General features: G+C 33.9%; 1 protein-coding gene and 1 non-coding gene across 2 annotated transcripts in view; both read right to left on the bottom strand.

The window, feature by feature from the left end:
- The window catches only part of ZNF804B (zinc finger protein 804B), a 553,147-nt gene that overhangs the window by 246,483 nt on the left and 286,157 nt on the right, over nucleotides 1–20,507 (bottom strand). The window lies entirely within an intron of this gene.
- Nucleotides 11,161–11,261, bottom strand: LOC129401044 (small nucleolar RNA U13). The gene has a single exon (XR_008628070.1). It is a non-coding gene; the product is annotated as a small nucleolar RNA U13 (small nucleolar RNA).

A 20,507-nucleotide genomic window follows, 5' to 3' on the forward strand; every position in this document is an offset into this window, starting at 1 on the left:
TTAGGTAGAAACAGCCGGGATAAGAAGGTTGTGTCTCAGTAATCATAGTTATAATTTGCGTACCTCAAACTGAATGGGTGGTTGTTTGGAGAAAACCAAAGTGAGTCACTCAGTAATTCCTGATACTGCCTATCGAAAATAGAGGACAATGCAAGGAGGAAGGGAAATTAAAGGACATACTGAGTGTGGGCATTTGTAGGACATCATTAGAGATAGAATGGGCATAAGAAATAATATTACTGATAAAGTAAATAACACTACATTACCTTCAGATAGTATTTCACATTTATCAATCCCTCAAGTACTTATGCAATCTTACGAAAAGAAGCTAAATAACAAAGAAGTAACTCATACATGGTTACACAGCTGGTATGTGGCTTAGATTAAACGTTCAAATTCCAAAGTTTACACTTCATCAAGGGCTTTTGAAGGCTATTCAAAAGCTATGAACACTTTTAAGTAGGCCATGCTATATTCAGACTGCTTTCAAGAGATATTCTATTTGCTGTGTGAGAAAAGAAGAAGTAACTACAGAGCAGTATTAAAAGAAGGAAAAATTATTGAAATGGGTCTTATATCATCTGGTGCATGGAGGAAAACAAAATTTGAGATGGAGCCAAACAGAGCAAAGAGTCTGGCACAAAGTATGGACTTTATCTTTGTTTCTTCCTATCCATTTTTAATTTATATTTTTCCTTATGCCTGAAAAAAAAGAGTTCTTTTTCTATATGCTATACCACTGTCTCACAGAAATTGTCTTGTGTTTCAGGAAAAAGCATTGGGTATTTTTATATTCATTTCAGAAACACACACACTCACATACACACACACACGCACACACACACACACCCCTACATTTGTGGGGGTAGGGGCAGATAAATCTTTCCAAACACAAAAGCTTAAACTTCCACTCTCTGATTTGTCCTTGCCCCTGCAACCTACATTCACACACCATCATAAAGAGAGTGAGGAGTGATTTCTTGAGCAAAGGCTCAATCTATTTGAGCAGGGACAGATACATTTAGGAAAAATACTTTTTTGATTTGAAGTGAACCATTTATGTAAGAGTTCTGAGGGATAATTTTGACTGTTCCCACTGGGCAAAACCTTCCTTTGTTCCTTTCTTGCCAGGACTTCCTGTCCCTCATTTTATGTTGTCAAGGTAACCCTAGTGAAAATTAAAATTATAAAGTGTGTGTTTTAATAAAAGCATAATGCTTATATATCATGAATGCTGCAACATGGTACAGAATGTCACTGTCACTGTCATCCCGTTGCTTATCAATTTGTTCGAGCGAACACCAGTAACGTCTCCATTGTGAGACTTATTGTTACTGTTTTGGCATGTTGAATATGCCATGGGTAGCTTTCCAGACTCTGCCATGCAGATGAGATACTCTTAGTAGCTTGCCGGGCTCTGAGAGGGGCAGTGGAATTGAACCCGGGCCAGCCGTGTGCAAGGCAAACGTCCTACCACTGTGCTATCGCTCCAGCCCATGGTACAGAATATGTAGTATATTATAGTAAAAACACTAATTATGCATGTGAAAAGTAAAATCTATTAAGGTGATTTTTGTGAATCACTTTATAGTGGTAATAGCAATATAAAATTATGTTATAACATTAAGAAAAATTCTCAAGCTTGTGATAAATTTCCTCTTTTGATCTTTAATTAAAAAGCTATCAAGTTAGAAACATGATGATGGTAATGAGATATAACTAAACTAATTAACCTCTACCACTATATCTAAGCATTTTAAAAATATACCCATATTTGAACATATTTATTTGCAGATACTTAACATAAACGTTGTTTTTCAAATAAATGCATGGACAAAATCTTATTATCAGGTAATAAGAACACGCATCCTGAAGAATATCATGAAGTTGGTTAAATTTTGTGCTATATTTAGGCTGTTTTGATGTTATTATGCCTGACAATTAAGCTCCCTTGAAAAACTATGCAAAATGTCTCTCCTTTTATGAGAAAGTTATTGATAAATGTCTCAATTGTTCCCTTCATTTGATCACATACTTTGTATAATCACTGGGATTAGTTCTTAAAATTGATGAGTTTTCCATTCCACAATTTCTCTATGTAAGAAACCACAATTATTTATTTCTTTTCTCTAAATTAAATTTTCTCTTACATTCAAACATTTATGCACCTCAATCTGGGAAGGGAAAACAAAAGCTTAAGGACAATGATTTCTCTACCACACTTATACATCAGTACTTTCACTCTTTAATTTGAGAAAAAAAATAGTGCTTGCCTCTACTCAACCCATGCCAATTTAATAGACTCATGTACGTAAATGGTCTTTCTCGATGGCCATTCATCAGCCTCTACCTTACAAACACAAACGCACACACACAAACACATACACATACATACACACACACACACACACACACACACACACACACTGCACCTCTATCTCACTTTCTTTTTTGCAATACTGCCATATTCTCCTCTTACTGATATTATGGTTCTCATGAAAGCAGGAATAATGTAAGTCCTATTTATATTTTTTGTGCCCAAAATATACCTGGTAGAAAACATTTTGGATCAGTTGATTGTTATTAAACATTAAATGAAGATCTTCTTTTTCTTTCTAGTTCTCGAAAACTTTGACGTAGCAATCTATGGTAGACTTATGTCACTTCTATCTTGGCTATTGTTTCTCTTTAATGTTCTCTTTATTGTCATCTAATTGAATATTGAGTTGATTCAGGGAATTCAGACCTGTCTGTGTAGATATAATGCCACACTTTCAGTCAACTAGCCTTCCATTCTATATCCCTCAAATAATTTTTTAAGATATTCTATTATTTCTCTCAAATTTAGATGGTGCCATGCTTTCCTGCTGAAGTTTAGTTCTATTTCTGTATTATAGCAACAAATTTTCTTCATTCAGAATACATTTGGATTGGTCAAAAGGGGTTTTCTTTGTTGTTGCATAATTTCTCTACAGCTCATCTCTTACTACCCTTTTACATCATACCGTCTAAGAATATATCTGTAGTCTATATTCCTATTCTACTAGCCCATTCATTTCAGTTCTAAAACATACATAGTGTATAATTCCATCTTTCTCCATATTCACTTTACCTGAGCATATTATCACCTAACATATAAAGTGTAAACTTTATAGTTTGATAGCCAAAACACGTGTCCCTGAGCTATCAGCTTTCCTATCTGCACTCTTTGAATTAGTTCCAGCATCACCCTTCCTTATAGAACAAGGCAATTTGGAGGGGTAAATGTCCTCCCAATATACTATACAGACTATAAGATCACTTTAATAATATACTAATTTATATAATTAGTTTACAGAATATACCAAAATATATGTACTGTCAAATAACAAGAGGCCCTGGTATATCCCAGTATATCTTGTCTACCTGATTACTTGCATTGTCTGTGGACATGTTTAAAATTAGGAGAAATCCAGTGAAGGAATAGAAATAAATTATAAAACGAGACTTCTCTATATGTTCTCTTGTCCCATATCCACAAACATTAGAGGTGGACTTTATCTTCTTTATTCCAATAAGCATCCCTTTATCTTGCTTCCTCGCTAAAATTTCTGCTTCCACAGCTGCTCCCTCATAATCCTGCCCCCAAACAGCCAGCAGCAATATTTCAAATCAGGTCTTTGCATTTTAGAGCAATTTTAGAGCAATCCATCTGCTTTCCATTGAAATTAAAGTAGCATTTAAGTTCTGGAATATCTGGGCCTATTCATTGCTCAACTTCTATTATTCTCTATTTTCCACATTCCATTCACAGGAGCCTCCTTCAGTTCAGTCTTTCATTAGAATTGTTTCTCTCACCAGATCATCACAAAAATATCTTTTTCTTGTGCTTCAAAACCTGTTTCAAAATACTCTGTTTCAGGTAGGTCTTCTAAGGTTAATAAATCAAACTTAACCTTATGAACAATCTATAACTCAGCATTCTAATTTTACAGCAGTAATTCCTATGTTAAATGTTTTCATTGAGTCTCCTTTTTTATATTTATTTCCCTGCTCTGAAATACAAGGTTCATGGTCCAAGGCCCAAGGTGTGTGAACCTATATTAATGACTTTGACCTTGCATAAAACATGATAGACAATCAATAGTTATTGAATGAAAAAGAAAAAAAATAAATGTGAGGGAGTGAAAAGAGACTAATGGCTTGCAGGGAGGAATGCCTGAGGATTTATAATAATAGTAGAGAGGTAGAGATCAGGCTCCTAAAAAATAACTGTCAGGGCCAGTGAGATAGTACGAGAGTATGACAGAGAGTTGGCTTCCCAGCACTCCTTATGATCCCCATAGCACTGCCAGGAGTGATATCTGAGTGCAGAGCCAGGGTATAAAACCTGAGCACCACTTAAGTATGACCCCAAAGCAAAGTAAGAAAACTTTAAAAATCTGAAAAAAAGTAATTGTTTACTCCTAACTCTTCTCTGAAAAACTAGGAGGGGGGAAATAATGTGTAAGACTGGCTTGTTAATTCACATATAAAATTTGTCTATTGCAAGACTCGACGTTTGATGATAAAAATCACTTTTACCTAGAATCCTTGGTTAATTAATAAAGAATAAAAGGGAAAAATGAGTTACCCAATTCTTGATTATTAATTCCTGCTGCTTAATTTCCTTCATTCTATTTCTAGGCCACAATCACTTCCTTAGAAATGATATAGGCCAGAAATTTCTGAAAAAATAGTCTCTAACAGAAAATCTATATTGCTATGATTCATACATTAACCAATCCATCAAATATTTATTACAACTACACTATATGATAGACATTGTCATGCAATCCAATTCTTTTCTCCCCAGAGGGCCTCCATGATTTTATTATTACATAGCAAGCAGACAGAAGACAGCAATGATTTTCTGAAAGACAGTGTAAAATCAAGAAGAAAGAACACCGAGTGAGAGGACTAGCCAAATAAGGACAACTCCCATGGAACTTCTACCTGCCAGGTGAGTCCACGTCCCCTAGGAGACAGAGTGAGTACAGAATGCTGACTGTACACTGATCCAACCAAATAGTTTCAAAATCTGCGCAACATTTTAAATACAAGTATGGGCCATATTTTTTTAAAATTTAAGTATATAATGTGCAAGGGAATTAAAGCCATATATGAATGTTGAAAGTGAACAGTGAATACTTAATAATACTTCAACAGAGACGAAGCTTGTTCCCTGTGTCCTTCCAAACTATAACAATGTTATCAAGAGCAGACCAGTAACCAGCTAGCATCCAATTACATTGCAACTTCACCTTCATATTGCTTTAACATTACAATTTTTTCCATACAAAATTTCACTCTCAGGCCAGGGCATTTTTTTTTTAATAAAAAGAAGGTACACTAATTTTATTCAACAAAAGGGATGGGAAAGGAGAGGAGAAAAACAATAAAATACATGGAGAAAGTCAATGATTCTTGTAACAAATAAAATATTAACTTAATTAAAATTAAGTTTTTAAAAAAGATGTGCTGGAGCCATAATAAGGTGCTCTCCCTGTATGCAGATGACCTGAGTTCAATCCCTGGCATGCCATATAGAATGGGACTGGAGCAATTAGCACAGCAGGTAGGGGGTTTGCCTTGCACGTGGTTGACAGGAGTTGGATTCCTCCATCCCTCTCAGATTGCTCAACAAGCTACCGAGAGTATCTCTCCCGCACGGCAGAGCCTAGCAAGCTACCTGTGGTGTATCCGATATGCTAAAATTAGTACCAACAATTCTCATAATGGAGATGTTACTGGTTTCTGCTCAAGCAAATCGATGAGCACTGGGATGACAGTGACAGTGACAGTGAACTTGATATTATGTATTGTTTTCTAGATGATGAAGTCACATAAACAGAACTAGCAACTAAGCTAACGAAAATATGACAAGAAACAAAGTTGAGTTCAGCAAAAAGACTCCAAGTGTCTGTCAAATTAGACTTTATGACTACATACTAAAAAGATAACAAGGATGCCAATGCAATATGGTCATTGTTTTGAAATAAATGTCCTTTATTTAACAGAACATGCTTCTGACAACTAACATTATAGAAATTATAAAATGTCTTTTGCAAATTACCCCAAGAAACAGATCATATTCAATTTTAAAAATATATATAAAGCTGTCACAGTTGTGCCAAGTTTAAAGCTAGCAATATAATTTTGATAAATTAATTTTTGCCTTGTTTTTGAGTCATATAACTAGCAGTGCTCAGGATCACTCCTGGTTCTGTACTCATGGTTCAGTCCTTGCAGGCTCAGTGGTACATACATGGTTCCAGGGATTAAACCCAGGTAAACCATGTAAAAATATTTTAATACTATAGAAGAAGTCTACATTTTGTTAAATTTAGTTAATCTTAAATTAGTTAAATATTTGAAAAACAAATTGGATATGCATTCAAATTAAATTTGAGTTAAAAGTAATTCTTTTGAGATTGTTTTACTATAATACATTGGTATACATATGCATACAAAAATTGCATACGTAAATGGATGTGTGAGTCAGAATTGCTTGTACAGGAGAAAGACAAAACGAAAACACCTGACAATCTGTAAGCAAATGTTGTTTTTTTAAATAATGCCTTCAGGGTATATTCTCAGGAGTGGTATTGCTGGGTCTTATGGAAGCTCAATTTCTAGTTTTTTTAGGAATGTCCATATTGTTTTCAAGAAAGGCTGGACCAATAGGCATTTCCACCAGCAGTGAATGAGAGTCCCTTTCTCACTGCATCCACCCATTTTCTCTGCATCTGCATTTGCACTAGTTGTTGTTCTTTTTGATATTCACCAGTATCTGTGGCCTGAGATGATATCTCATTGTTTTGATTTCCATATCCCTGATAATTACAGGTGTAGAGAACTTTTTCACTTGCCTTTTGACCATTTTTATTTCTTCGAAAAAGTTTGTTTATCTCTTATCTTATTTTTTTGTATGGGGCTGTATGTGTTTTTCTTGTAAAGTTCTACCAGTACCTTATATATCTTGCATATGAACACCTTATCAGATGAGTGTCTGGTAAATAATTTTCCCTTTCTGTGGGCTGTCTTTGTTTTCAGGTCATAATTTTTGTTGAAGTGCACAGTTTTCTTAGTTTAGTTTAGTCCTGTTTGTTTATCTTTGCTTCCCCCTATGTAGTCAGTGGAGTTTTATCCTTGAAAATGTCTTTATCTTCTGCCTATGTTTTTCTCTATGTACCTTATGGATTCAAAACTGATATCGAGATTTTTAATTCATTTTTATATTATTTTCAAAAACATAATACAGAAAAGCTATCTACACTCCTATGTTCATTGCAGCACATTCATAATCATGAGAAAATGCAAACAACCCAAGAACCTGAGAACAGATGCATGGTTAAAGAAACTACGGTACAGCCTCACAATGGATCACTCTGCAACTATTAGAAAGAAATGAAATAATGAAATTTGCTCATACATGGATGGACACGGAGAGTATCATGCTAAGTGAAATCAGTCAGAGGGAGAGGATCAAAAATAGAATGATTGCACTCATTTGAGGGATATTCAAAAAGAAAATAAGCATGGTATGCAAATTATTATGTGAATAATGCCCAAATACAGTAGAAACAAGGCTAGGAGGACTAGCACATGGTAGGAAGTTTGCCACAAAAGGAAGGGGGAATGAATGCAGTTAGGGCATAGAAGGGACCACTATGACAATGATAGGTGGAAATGATCACTCTGGACTAAAACTGAGTCTTGAAAAGAGATCAAATGAAATGTTACTCTTTCAGCAACATATTGCAAACCATACCTAAAAGGAAAATAAAAGGGGGGGAAAGTTAAATGTCTGTCATAGAGGCAGACTGCAAAGGAAGGGCAAGGAGTGAGGATGGTAGGAAGAAAGCAGAGCATTGGTGGCAGGAAATGTGCATCAGTGAAGAGATGGTTGCTAGAACAATGTATGACTGAAATGCAGTCATTAACAATTTTGTAGCTGCATATTTCACTGACTCAATTAAAATAAAAAATAATAATAGTTCTATAGTAGGAAGCATTATGTAACCATTAAAGAATAGAATCTATATTTGGTCAACCATAAATTTATACCCATAGATGTATTTTAAATTTTTTTATAAATGCATTTTTTAGTAAAAATTAAAGTTGGATATTAAAATACATGGCACTTTTATAAGTTAGTAATATCTCTAACAGATTGATAGTCAATATATCTCTTATATTTGTGAGATTGGATGTTGAAATGTTATATACATTGTCTAATGTATATATTATGAAAGAAAAATTAAGAGAGGCCGGAATATAAATGTTAAAGTTTTTCTTCAGATTTATCATTTTAAAAATTTATAATAAAATTTAAAATAAATCTTATTTTGGAAAAAGGAAGAAAAATAATATTATCTCTTTCACTGAAATTTCTTTTAACAAGTATTTTCCTAATAGATGAAGATATAGCTTTAAATTGAAGACACCTTTAAATTTAATACAGCTTTTTAAATTTAATACACCTTTTAAAAACCACCATTTAAAGCATGTCAGGAAAACTAGGGTTTTTTGTTTTGTTTGTTTTACTTGGGATCTACACCTGCCACTGCTCAAAGCGTACTCCTGCTTCTGTGCTCAGGGATCACTGCTGGTGGGACTTGGAATACAGGGGATGCCAGAGATCAAAGCCAGGTAGGCCACATGCAAGGCAAGAGCCCTACCTGCTTTATTATCACTTCTGTTCCAGAATAAGGTATTTCACATGAGTTCTAATGCCTATATGAATTCATAGTGTGACTTTTAGATTATTAAGGACATAAATCCAATGCCCACATACCTATGCCATAAAGAACTAGTTACAAAAGCATTAAGCATAGAACACACACTGGAATTCTGCCAATTACCATCTGAATTTTATTATAAGTTGAAATTGGTATGACTTTAAAGTAGCAATTATTTTAGATCCCTTGAATATTAACTAATTTTAGGATTCTGAATCCATGATTTCTTCTGTGATACTAAATTATAATTTCCTTTCAACTAGGGTTGAAAAAATCTTTCTGAAACTAAAAATAAGTTATGATTATTTATGGATAAAATTTGATATGTCAGTACTTGTTATGAATACTTAACTCATATTGGTTTATGGTCATCTCCACTGAAATTTTTCCAGAATTTAATCTATCTTCTGACAAAGGAATTTAAGTGGAAAACATCACACGCAATAGCCAAGATCTAAAAATTTGTTCATTATGTGCAACAAAACATAGTTTTTACCGGGTCTAGGAATCACTTTTGTTTTGCTTTGTTTCCTTTTTGCCAGTGTATTTCCTATCTAGTATCTGCATAGGAGTAAAACCCTCCAGTTACTGTCCTGTGCTTCTTTATTTCACTTAGGCTTAACACTTCAAGTTCCATTCATTCTGTCCCAAAGAATAATTTCATGTGAAAAATTCAACTACTCAAACAAAGAGAATTCAGAGTATTGTAGTTTTGCCTTAAGTTTTTTTTATATTTTTTTCTTTCTTGAGGTGTATTCATTGGGGAGATATTTGCTTCTTCCAGTAATAGCTCAATTAAAAATATCAATTCAATCAATTTATGATATCATCACTACCCCATAGTCATTAAATTATCACTCTATCACTGTATCACTGTCATCCCTTTGTTCATCGATTGGCCCGATCGGGCACCAATAACTAGCACTTTTGCGTGCTAGTGTAAACCCATGGCATACTGGGGGCTCTTTTAGGATTAGGGGAACAAAGATCATCATTGTTACTGTTTTTGGCATATCGAGTATGCCACTGGTAGCGTGGCACACTCTGCTGTGTGGGTGGGATACTCTCTGTAGCTTGGTGGACTCTAAGAGAGGGACAGCGGCTTTTGGGGCAACCTCAAATTGCCTTTACAGGTGTTCCCAGTCTACCAAATGTAAGCTTTTGGCCGAGTGGCATGTTGTAATGATCTGCACACTGACAAACACGCATCTGCCTGCATCTCTGGGCAGCACCTGGCACATCTGTGGCCTCAGATTGATCTCCTTGAGGTTGATGGAGTGTGCCCAGAGGTTGTTGAGCAGCTAGCAGAGCGGCACCATGTCAAGGAAGGTCTGTGCCAGATTGATCACGGGCACAGAGTCCCAGGTCACCAGGTGGCTGCTTAACAGCACCCTACAGTGGATGAGCCAATGAGAGCACTGCTGCCACAACTCTATTCAACGGCTCTATATTGCACCCCAAATAAATAAATCAAATTATGAGTTGCATTGTAAAGTACTAAGTTCCTCCCCAAATGCATTTCTATCACTGTTCTCTACAGAAAATCCTCAGTACGGTTCAGCACAGATGGATCCAGAATTGTGTGACACGTGTTTACATGCCAGCCCGACAGGGCTCTGCTTCTGCCCACCCTTTACCCTTTACATGGTGCTCCAGAATCATCAGATCATAAATGAAGTGACCCAAAGTGATCTGAAACCAAAATCTTTCTAGGACTTAATCTATTTTTTCCAAAATATAGATAATAAGTCTAATGAATTCTTTTTTTTTCTGAGGAAGCAAGGATAGCCCAAGGGGGTAACACCCAAGGATAATAGAGATAAGGGCCAGGAGGATTGCTCCACAGCTTGGAAGCCAGCCTCACATGTTGGGAGAAAAGGCAGCTCAGTTAGAGAAGGGACCACTAAGTAAATGATGCTTGGAGGGCTCACTCCGGATGGGAGATGTGTGCTGAAAGTAGATACTATGGACCAAATATGATGGTCATTATCTGAGTATGGTAGTTATTTAATTAGGTCTTGTCTTTTTAGGGGAAAAAAAAAGATCATTTATTGATTGGATTTTAGTTCTACAACCAGCAGTACTCAGGGACTATTTCAGCCTCTATGCTAGGGGTTGACCCTTGGCAGTGCCCAGGGGACCATGTAGAGAACTGACCATTCTCTAGCTATGCAAAGCACCAAACAGCCTCTTGAGGAATCTTTCTGGTCCTGTAGTCTATTTTGTGGTCACACTTACATAAGAATCATCAGTAGGGAAGTAAAAGTTGCAACAAGGAGGCTATCTCCAATATTTGGAACAATATGAGCAATTATTTCTTCTTCTCTAATATTTCTAAAATAACTATTAAACTTGAAAATTCACATTGACATTTATTTTTCTTAATTCCTTAATTTTACATCAGATGGGTAATGTGTGAAGTGCATAACAAGTTTTAAGGGAGGCACATGTCACACAAACATGTGAATACACAGTTATGTTTATAAACTGGAAAAGGATCTTCACACTGACGTTTCTAAGATCAGAGACATATTGTAAATAATTTACAATATACCACAAATAAATTTACAACCTAACAAAATGAGTGTTAGATGTTTTAGTGGTACATGTTAAGTAATTAACTCTCCATTCCAACAGATGGATTATAAAGATGAATTTATAAGGATAGATATATAAAGCTGTATTTCAACCAATTAGGATATAGAATCTCTTGTTCACTTCAAAAACCTCAGTTGTTTAGTTTTTAACCAGTAAAAATAGCTTTAGCTATGATCCTGCCATATATTACTCTTATTATATTGAAATATCTTTATTCTATATTTAATTTGGTGAAAGGATGTTTAATTTTGAAAAGTACTCATTCTGTATCTATTCAGATCATTATATGATTTTTAATTCCTCATTCTGGTAAGATGATGTACTGTATTTATTGATTTGCATATTATAAAATGTCCCTGCATCTCTTGATTAATACTACTTGATCAAGGTGTATTCTGCTGGATTCAGTTTGATTTTGTTGAAGATTTTTATATCTGTATTGATTAGGAATACTACTCTGTGATTATTTCTTATAGTGTCTTTGTTTCGCTATCAGAGTAATGTTAACTATAGTAATGTTAACTATAATGATAACTATAAAAATGAGTATGGAAGTCTTTGTAATTTTTGGAAAGATTTAAAAATAATTGTCATTAGGGCTAGAGCAATAGCACAGCAGGTAGGGTGTTTGCCTTGCACATGGCCAACCTGGGTTCGATTCCCAGCATCCCCTGAGCACCACCAGGAGTAATTTCTGAGTGCAGAGCCAGAAGTAACCCCTGAGCATTGCCGGGTGTGACCCCCCACAAAAAAACATTGTCATTGTTTTTTGCTGTATGATAAAATTCTACAGGAAACAGCTTCCTTCTTTCTGTTTGATCCACCAAAGCCACATGAAGAAAAGTGTGGCATGGGTCAGGACTGGTAAATTCCATTAAAAACATCCACATGGAAAGTATGCTCACATCCCACAGTGAGGCAGCTGTACAGCCACACTTGAAGCATTTTATGCATGGTGCAGGAATTGATTTTGATCGCTTATTTCTCTGGGAGCTCTGGACTCAGGCTGGAGTGTAAAATTTCTGTTTTTGGGAAAGGAAAGTCAGTAATAGCTTAGGCAAATAGTAAACTTGTAGAGGAAATTGTCAAACCCTGAAGTAGCCCCGAAGTAGTCTTGAAGACCACATTCTTTTGAGATGCAAACGTGGAGCTATTTGGAGTTGGACAAATAGAATCATCACCCAGAGATGGGTGAGCCCTGCAGAAATGAAAAAGCTACAGGAGAATCTAAGGACCCTGAAATAAAAGAGCTATTAAGAATGCAAAGCTTTCTCAATGTTGACATCCAGATTAACATTTATGGGTGCAAATAACTGCAGGCCAAGACAATTTGGAGAAGTTGTGTATTAATTGTCAAATGTCATTCTCCTCTTTCCTACTCTGCAGAAGTCAGTGTTCTCTCTTCAACATGTATCCCTTTTCAAATTTGTTTCACTAGAAACTACTTTGCTTCACTGAAAAATAGAAGATAAAATTCTACAAAAAAGTCATCTGGTCCTGCAAATTTCTTTCTTATGGAGTCTTTTATTACCAATTCTATCTTCTTATGTAGTTTCTTATTGGTTTACTGAGTGACTGATTTAAAATTTTGTCAATTGCCTTTTAAAGTTCATTTACACTTATCTTTTCAAATTTTCTTTCACCTATTTATACTCTAATCAGTATTACGTTTTTTTTTTGTTAATTCGGGCTTAGTTGTGTCTTATTTTTTCTAATTCATTGATGTGAAACTTTAGGTTGATTATTTAAGACTTGTAATTATCATTATGTATTTAACACTAAGAAAATTCTCATCATTTTTAAACCTTGTTTTTATGTAATATAATCAACTTATCTATATTACTGTCATGCATACAACATAAAGATTCTCTACTTGTATATACTATAAAATGATCTACTACTTAGTTGTTTTTGATAAATACCATAAGTTTACTATGTATTTTTTAACTTTAGTTACTTAGATTTTAAATATTTATAAATACATGTACGTAATTATCTCATAATGTCTATTCAAATAAATGTGCTGTTCTTCAGAAAGTAAAAGTAAACTTTAAAAAAAAAGGTAATAAGGAATTCAGGCAAAACATGTCTTAGATTCCATAATAGTGGACATAAACATAACATTTAATATTTCATGAAATATGAGAAGCAATTAAATGTATAATAGTGTGAGTTTAAGAGGCAAAACTAAAATATTTTGTTAAATTACTACTTATTTTCAAACTAGAACCCAAACTCTATCCCAGATACAAAAATAATTGCAAACCTATTTACATTGATCACATATAGTAAAAAATAAATTGCAACATGTTGGCTTTCCAATCAGACCTGATTTTAATCATCCTAATTTCCTAAAGTGAACACACAATTTTTGCAAAAGAGCCATATAACAGTTACTCATCTTAATATCAGCCAATATCAATAATTTTTCCCTGAGTTTTCATTCTAGGTCATATTTAAGATATAGTAAATTTTAACAACGGCAAAACTCATACCCACTATTCAATTTATAGACACAATAAAATTTAGTATTTTGTTTAGACTCCTGGGTTAAAATTAGCATAAAATTTGAATTGCAGTCTATACCTCCTAATTTCCACTAAATATCTCAGTCAATAAATGTATATCAAACAGGGCAAAAATCTTAATTAGTATGTGAGATACAAGGTGGACCCAGTGACATATTCCTTTTTGAGTGTGTCAGAAAGCAAATCAATAAGTGATAACATAGTGGAATAATTAATGCAAAAATATCATGTGAAAGGAGCTATGAATTACAGTAAGAAGAGGTCAGGTAACCCTTTGAAGAGTAGTGTATGACAAGTATAACTTGAATTAATTTCAATAATGAATAAACTAGGCAGCAAAAGGAGGAATTTCCCAGGATGTATAAAAAAATACTGAAAAAAGAGAGCAACACACAGCTGGAATAATATTCGAAGGGCCGTTTGTGGCAGAAAGTAGATCTAGATATACACTGGGAACACTTTTTAAAAGGAACTTATACATAATTTTATAAAATCTGAAATAACCAAGTGTTTAAGGAAATATTTGTATCAGTGGTTGTAGTATTCATTTAGGCTTCAGTGTGGAGAATGCACTTAGAGTCAGATAAATTAATGCAGGAAAACTTTGAGAACATATGAGAGCAAAAAGCTAAATTCAACATGGAAGAAGATGAAGATGAGAAAGGATGTCAGAGTGATCTGAGTGTCAACTTGAACAACGGCATACAACATGACACCACTATCTGACTGTGTAAGAAAATTGAAAATTAGTCTGTAAAGGACTGAGAACCGGTGATGTAAAGAATTATTCCTAGGTTGGAAACTTCCAGGAATACATATGAGAATATCCTGCACACTTTAACTTCTATCCTATTAATATATTTAGCCCCTAATAACACTGTAGCACTGTCCTCCCATTGTTCATCGATTTGCTCGAGTGGACACCAATAACATCTCCACTGTGAGACTTGTTATTGTTTTTGGCATATCGAATACGCCACGGGTAGCTTGCCAGGCTCTGCCATGCAGGCGGGATACTCTTCGTAGCTTGCTGGGCTCTCCAAGAGGGGAAGAGGAATTGAACCCAGGTTGGCCATGTGCAAGGTAAATGCCCTACCCGCTGTGCTGTAGCTCCAGCATAGCCCCTGATATCCATTATAATGCATTCAGTGAAATTAATCTTATTAGAAAGAGGCCTCTCACTCAGTGGAAGGTGAATGAGACTCTGAATTTAACAGCAGTCTTTATCGCTCCTAATTGCATACTTTTGTCCTACCATAAGAGTGAGTACCTCCTGCTTAACCAGATGAGCAGATAAGTGAATCATAATTGCTTTTCACTATAAACTACACAGTGCTTTCAAATATAAGCCACAGTACATTTGTTAAAATGTATTGCCATAAAGATTTACGAACTCAGAGAGTATATTTGTAAAGTATATTAGCATGGAAGTCCTGTGAGTGGTTTTCTGCGAGTTTTTTAATCAACCATGACACTTTATTACTTTTTATTTTTGTTTTATTATGATTTTATTTTTTATTTACTATGTTTTTCGGTGACATCACTTCAGGAAGACTAAATGTTCTCTCTATCCCACTCAGAAATATTTCATTTAATTAAACATAAAAGTATATTGTATAATTAAGAGTAGAATTTAGCTTAATTTGGCAATATTTAAAATAATGAAGGTTGATTATATACAATGATATAAATACTACTAGGTTTAGCTGTATAAAATTCACATTTAAGCAGTTTCTGCCACAGGCTGCAAATATTTGAGATTAAATAATAAGGCTGGGGCATGCATATCTTTAAAATGACCCTCACCTTACGTAAAAAATTTCATTTTTTCTTGTATATCTTATTAGTATGCTTGTAGGACTTAAGCATTAATTAGGAGGACAACCATGGGTTGATTTAGAAGTCATTTACTTATTTTATTTTTAAAGAAGCATCTCAAGTTTCTTCTTTTAGCAAACTGATGTTAATTATTTTACGGCTACCCTTGACTTGCATATTAGTTTTGCACATCCACACTGAGCAAACAAATTAACATGAAGAATAGATTTTATATAGAGTATATAAATGAAATTGCTCTTCTTAATTTAAAATTTGATTTAAAATTGCCCTGCAAATATTTTGCAAAAATATATTTTGTTATCATTTCCTCCATACTTTGGTTATTTTGAAGTCCAAACCCCTGATGTTTAGGGACTATTTTTGGCTTTGTGCTCAAAAGTGAACATTGGTGGTGCTCTCTGCAGCTCTGGATTGAACACCGAGCCAAGGTCTACAGCATGGAAGGCAAGTGTCTTACCTCTTGAAATATCTCTGCTGCTATTTATCATATTTTTAAAATTTGCCACAACTCATAATCCTGCATTACAAGCATGTTGATCTATGAAAAAATTGTTTTTATGAAATGTTTATTGTTTCAGAAGTAAATTGGATTAAATTCAGAAACCCTTGATGTTAGTATCATCATTAACTTGGGAAATCTAAGAATAAAGAACTAAATTAATTAAAATTTATCCCTAATCAATGCTTTATAGTGAGGGTGAGATCTGCACTGGTCCCAATATTTCATAGTTCAAATTAGAGCTTACTTCACATTTTTTCCCCTAAGACTTAAAATAAATGGCAATTTGGAACTGGATAGATAATACAGTGGGCAAGTCACATGTCTTGCAGACATTCCCCTGAACACTACCAGGAGTGATGCCTGAGCACAGATTTGAGAGTAAGCCCTGAACACCAGTGAGTTTGGCACAAACAAACAAACAAGAGCAATGATAATTTAATAATATAGGAAAACAATTAGAGGGAATTTATGGCCTTGAATATGGCTTAATAACAGGATAAATAATCAATATTAAGTAAGCATTTAAAGAGAAATTACTCTCACTAACCAAACCAATACCAAGAAGCCATCATGTAAAAAGAGAGATAACTTCAACAAAATTCTCTCTGAAAAATCCTCAAAAAGGAAATAGATTTCTTTCATCTCTCCAACTTCAAGCAGAAGTTTTAGAAATGCTTTCTGTACTGCAAGTACCCAGTCAGAAAATGCTGCAAGTATCTATACTGCAAGTACATAACCAGAGAAAATGATGGCTGAGAATGAAATCTAGTTCCATCTCTTTCTAAATCCAGGACCAGAAACTGAGTGCTTTACCAATACTTGCTACTATTTATAACTGAATTGAACTTGAAAAAGTACATGTTTCTCAGACTTCTTTTTACTACACTTTGACTCCAAAGGAAGGATTGAAAAATAATCTATGAAAATTTAAGTCCTAAGAATTTTTACATACATATATAATTTGACATTTAATTGATTTGTTAATTGGTTTAACTTGTTAAATAATTTAAATACAATATGATAAATCTTTACCTACTGTTATGACATCTATCCTAGTATTGTACTACTAAAAGTAATCTAGCATCATAGAAAAATGTTAACATGAAAGTAATACTATTTAGATGGTACTCTCAACAATTTAGACACTTGTGTTAGTAATGTCAAGTGATCATTATATTGACATCCTATTGGTAATTTAGAAGCCACCTCAGCAGACCAAATTAAGAAAGTTTCTTAAATGTAGGCCTTCTCCATGGGATTTACCCAGATTATATTCTCTTTTTGGAGCATGTGGCAGGGTTAGGGGATGTAAGTATTATTAATTGATAACATCTGCCCTTACATTTTTTTAGGTTAAAATCTTCTCCATGTAACGTGGAAAGTAATTAAATAAACTTAAAGCTCATTTTCCAAGAAAATATCTTCAATACCCATAGGCTATTCAGAGATGTACCTATATGGAGAAATTGATTAAAAATAATAGAAAGAACATTATTTTGGGTTCCACATATTCACACCATAGTGTCAATAGCCTCTTTTCTAGTAGCTGAACTTATACCATTTACTTTAGTCAAAGAGAATTGTGCCAATTTTACAGAATTCAGTTTAGAAGTAACTCCAGTCAAACATAGGTTTCAAAAAAAAAATACCCACAGATTTCATTTGATTACTAGTAATATTAGGGGTAGCATGTGATAATCTTCAGTATTCAGTATCACAAAGCCCAAAACGTTTAGTTAAGTATTAAATAAGACTAACAGCAAATTAGGGGTCTACATCATATTTTCAGTATATTGTCATAGAAAGACCAGTTCTGTATTATGCACTGACGCCAAGGTCTCTGCTTCTTCAGAGAGTTGACAAAAATGTTCTTTTGTAGAGGATTGTAATGTGTCATTTGTAAATGTTATATTTTAATGAGGAGTATTTTTTAAATAATTTTCCTGTAGACTATCTTGTTCATAAGCTCTAATTTGAAGTTAGTTGCTAGAGAATGTAAAGAGCGCAAGAAACAATCTTCAGATAAATTGTTCCTTACTCAAAAGCTATTTGATACTATTAATCTGATACTGTTAGTCATTGTTAGTACTTATTGAGCCTTGTGTTGTTTTGTTGCTATATCCAGAAGTTCTTGGGGATTACTCCTAGCTCTGTGCTCAAGGATCACTCTTGGTGGGGCTCAAAATATTACATATGAGATGCTGGGAACCAAACCGGAGTCAGCTGTCATGTGCAAACCAAGTGCCCTAACTGCTTCATTGTCTCTCTATCACCTCTTGAATTTATTTTGAACATTTCAAAGATACACAGAACTGTCTTGTCTGTAACAAAATCTTTAATTCCTATAACAGTTACAGAGGTAACTATTATTATGCTCCATTAACTTGATTTTCAAAAGAAATAGAAAAAGTAAACAGTTTGTCTATAGCTATTAAATGGATGAGACAGAATTTCAGAATTGGAAGTCTAGCTAATACATATCCCAATAAGAGTCATGTATTGCTTTGATTCCAAGGAAATTCAGAGCTAAAATGGATTGTCCAACTATAATTAGAATTGTAAATGCCTGATATGATGTGTATTCTGTCCCATTAGGTAAAATCCTGAGGTTACTTTAAAAATCCACATCAAACTAATGTGGAGAGGAAACATCCCAAGATCCCTGTGTACTGCTTTGGAGGGTCAGTATTCTGTACCGATATGATTTAGGTGCAACAAAACACATTTTGAGTGTGTTCAGTATGCTGGAATCAGAAGAGTCATTGATTATAGAATGTGTCAAACCTTCTTTCTGTCCATTACATTTTTCAAATAGAACCATGCTGGGTAAGCAATGTCTGTAAACCTAATTGATTGCTAATTGATCAAGAAATTGCCTCAGGAGAAGAAATACTAATCAAAAGTTTGTCACTTAAAACTTTACCCAGAATATATACTTTGTGTTCACATTTTAATTCTAAAGATTTATGTCTAACTCAAACTTATCTTTTATATCACATATGAAATACACACACACACACATATATACACACACACCACATTCTTCACTTACTATCAGAGTGAAAGTCAATGTAGATAACTTTTAAAATTCACTATCCTGTTGTTATAGTATCACAATTGGCTCCTCAGGAAGAAATTAGAATTATACTCTGGGGAGGCTTTTGAACTATAATAAAATGAAATTAAACTCTATTCATTGCTAGTGATAGAATCTACCAGAAGAGTTACTTTATTGAGTGGCCTTTAATATTTCTGCTAACATACTATCCCATCTGAATTGATAATTACAAGAGTAATCAGGGTTTTTTTTTCTCTTTCAGCAAGTGGGTCTTTACCAAAGAGACTGTGTAATAAAAAATAAGTGATGTATAAGTGATCTGTGCTTTAGAACACATTGAAAATTTAGGTAAAATCCTGTTTTAAAAAATACTGCTTTTACCATATTTCTCTACAAAGTTTGTGCACATAAAATATTATCTCGGGATGTATTTTCTTACACTGACATGTAAATATGCAATGTAATTTACAGAGGTTCATTCATTACAATTCAATAGAAAAATTTAGAGAATGATAGATTAAAAGTTCAAAATCTTTTATATGATAAACACAGGGAGAGGGTAAGTAATAAGTAAGCTACAAAATCATTTATATTTGCTGCTTCTAATACATTATATGGAACATAAGACATCAAGTCAAAGATTCTGCATTAAATTCAGTGTACCTAACTTGATACAGTTAAAATTTTTTTACAACTATTCCTACTTAATTATAGGGAAATGGCATTTTAACTTCACAAGATTACTTTTACATTATGTTAATACATTATAACTTCACAAGATTAACCTTCACAAAACTAATGCATGTGATACGTAATACATGCCTATTACACGGGAAAAACTTGGAAATATTTAGCTGGGATTTAGTGAAGATAAATGCTATGAATACGAATGTAAGAGAACAATTATATTTTAAAATGATCTAATTAAACAAATATTAAAATTTTATATTTTTAAAAAAACACTCAATTCTGATGCCATAATTAGTGCATACTATAAAAGTATACAGATAATTATGTAACTATATCTTTTCAAAGTGTCTCAAGCAAACATGAGAACAGGACCCCATTTTCCCATTATGCCTTCTCTATACAACACAGTGATTCTCATATTTCCCCTGTCTGGAATCTGTGGCAAGGGAAAAATGGGTTTTAAGACAAAGGGCCTCTCATATATTTATTAGTATTTTATTATTATCTATGTTACCTCAATTAAATTACTT

Source organism: Sorex araneus, chromosome 1 (genome assembly GCF_027595985.1).
Source record: "Sorex araneus isolate mSorAra2 chromosome 1, mSorAra2.pri, whole genome shotgun sequence".
Classification (NCBI taxonomy): domain Eukaryota; kingdom Metazoa; phylum Chordata; class Mammalia; order Eulipotyphla; family Soricidae; genus Sorex; species Sorex araneus.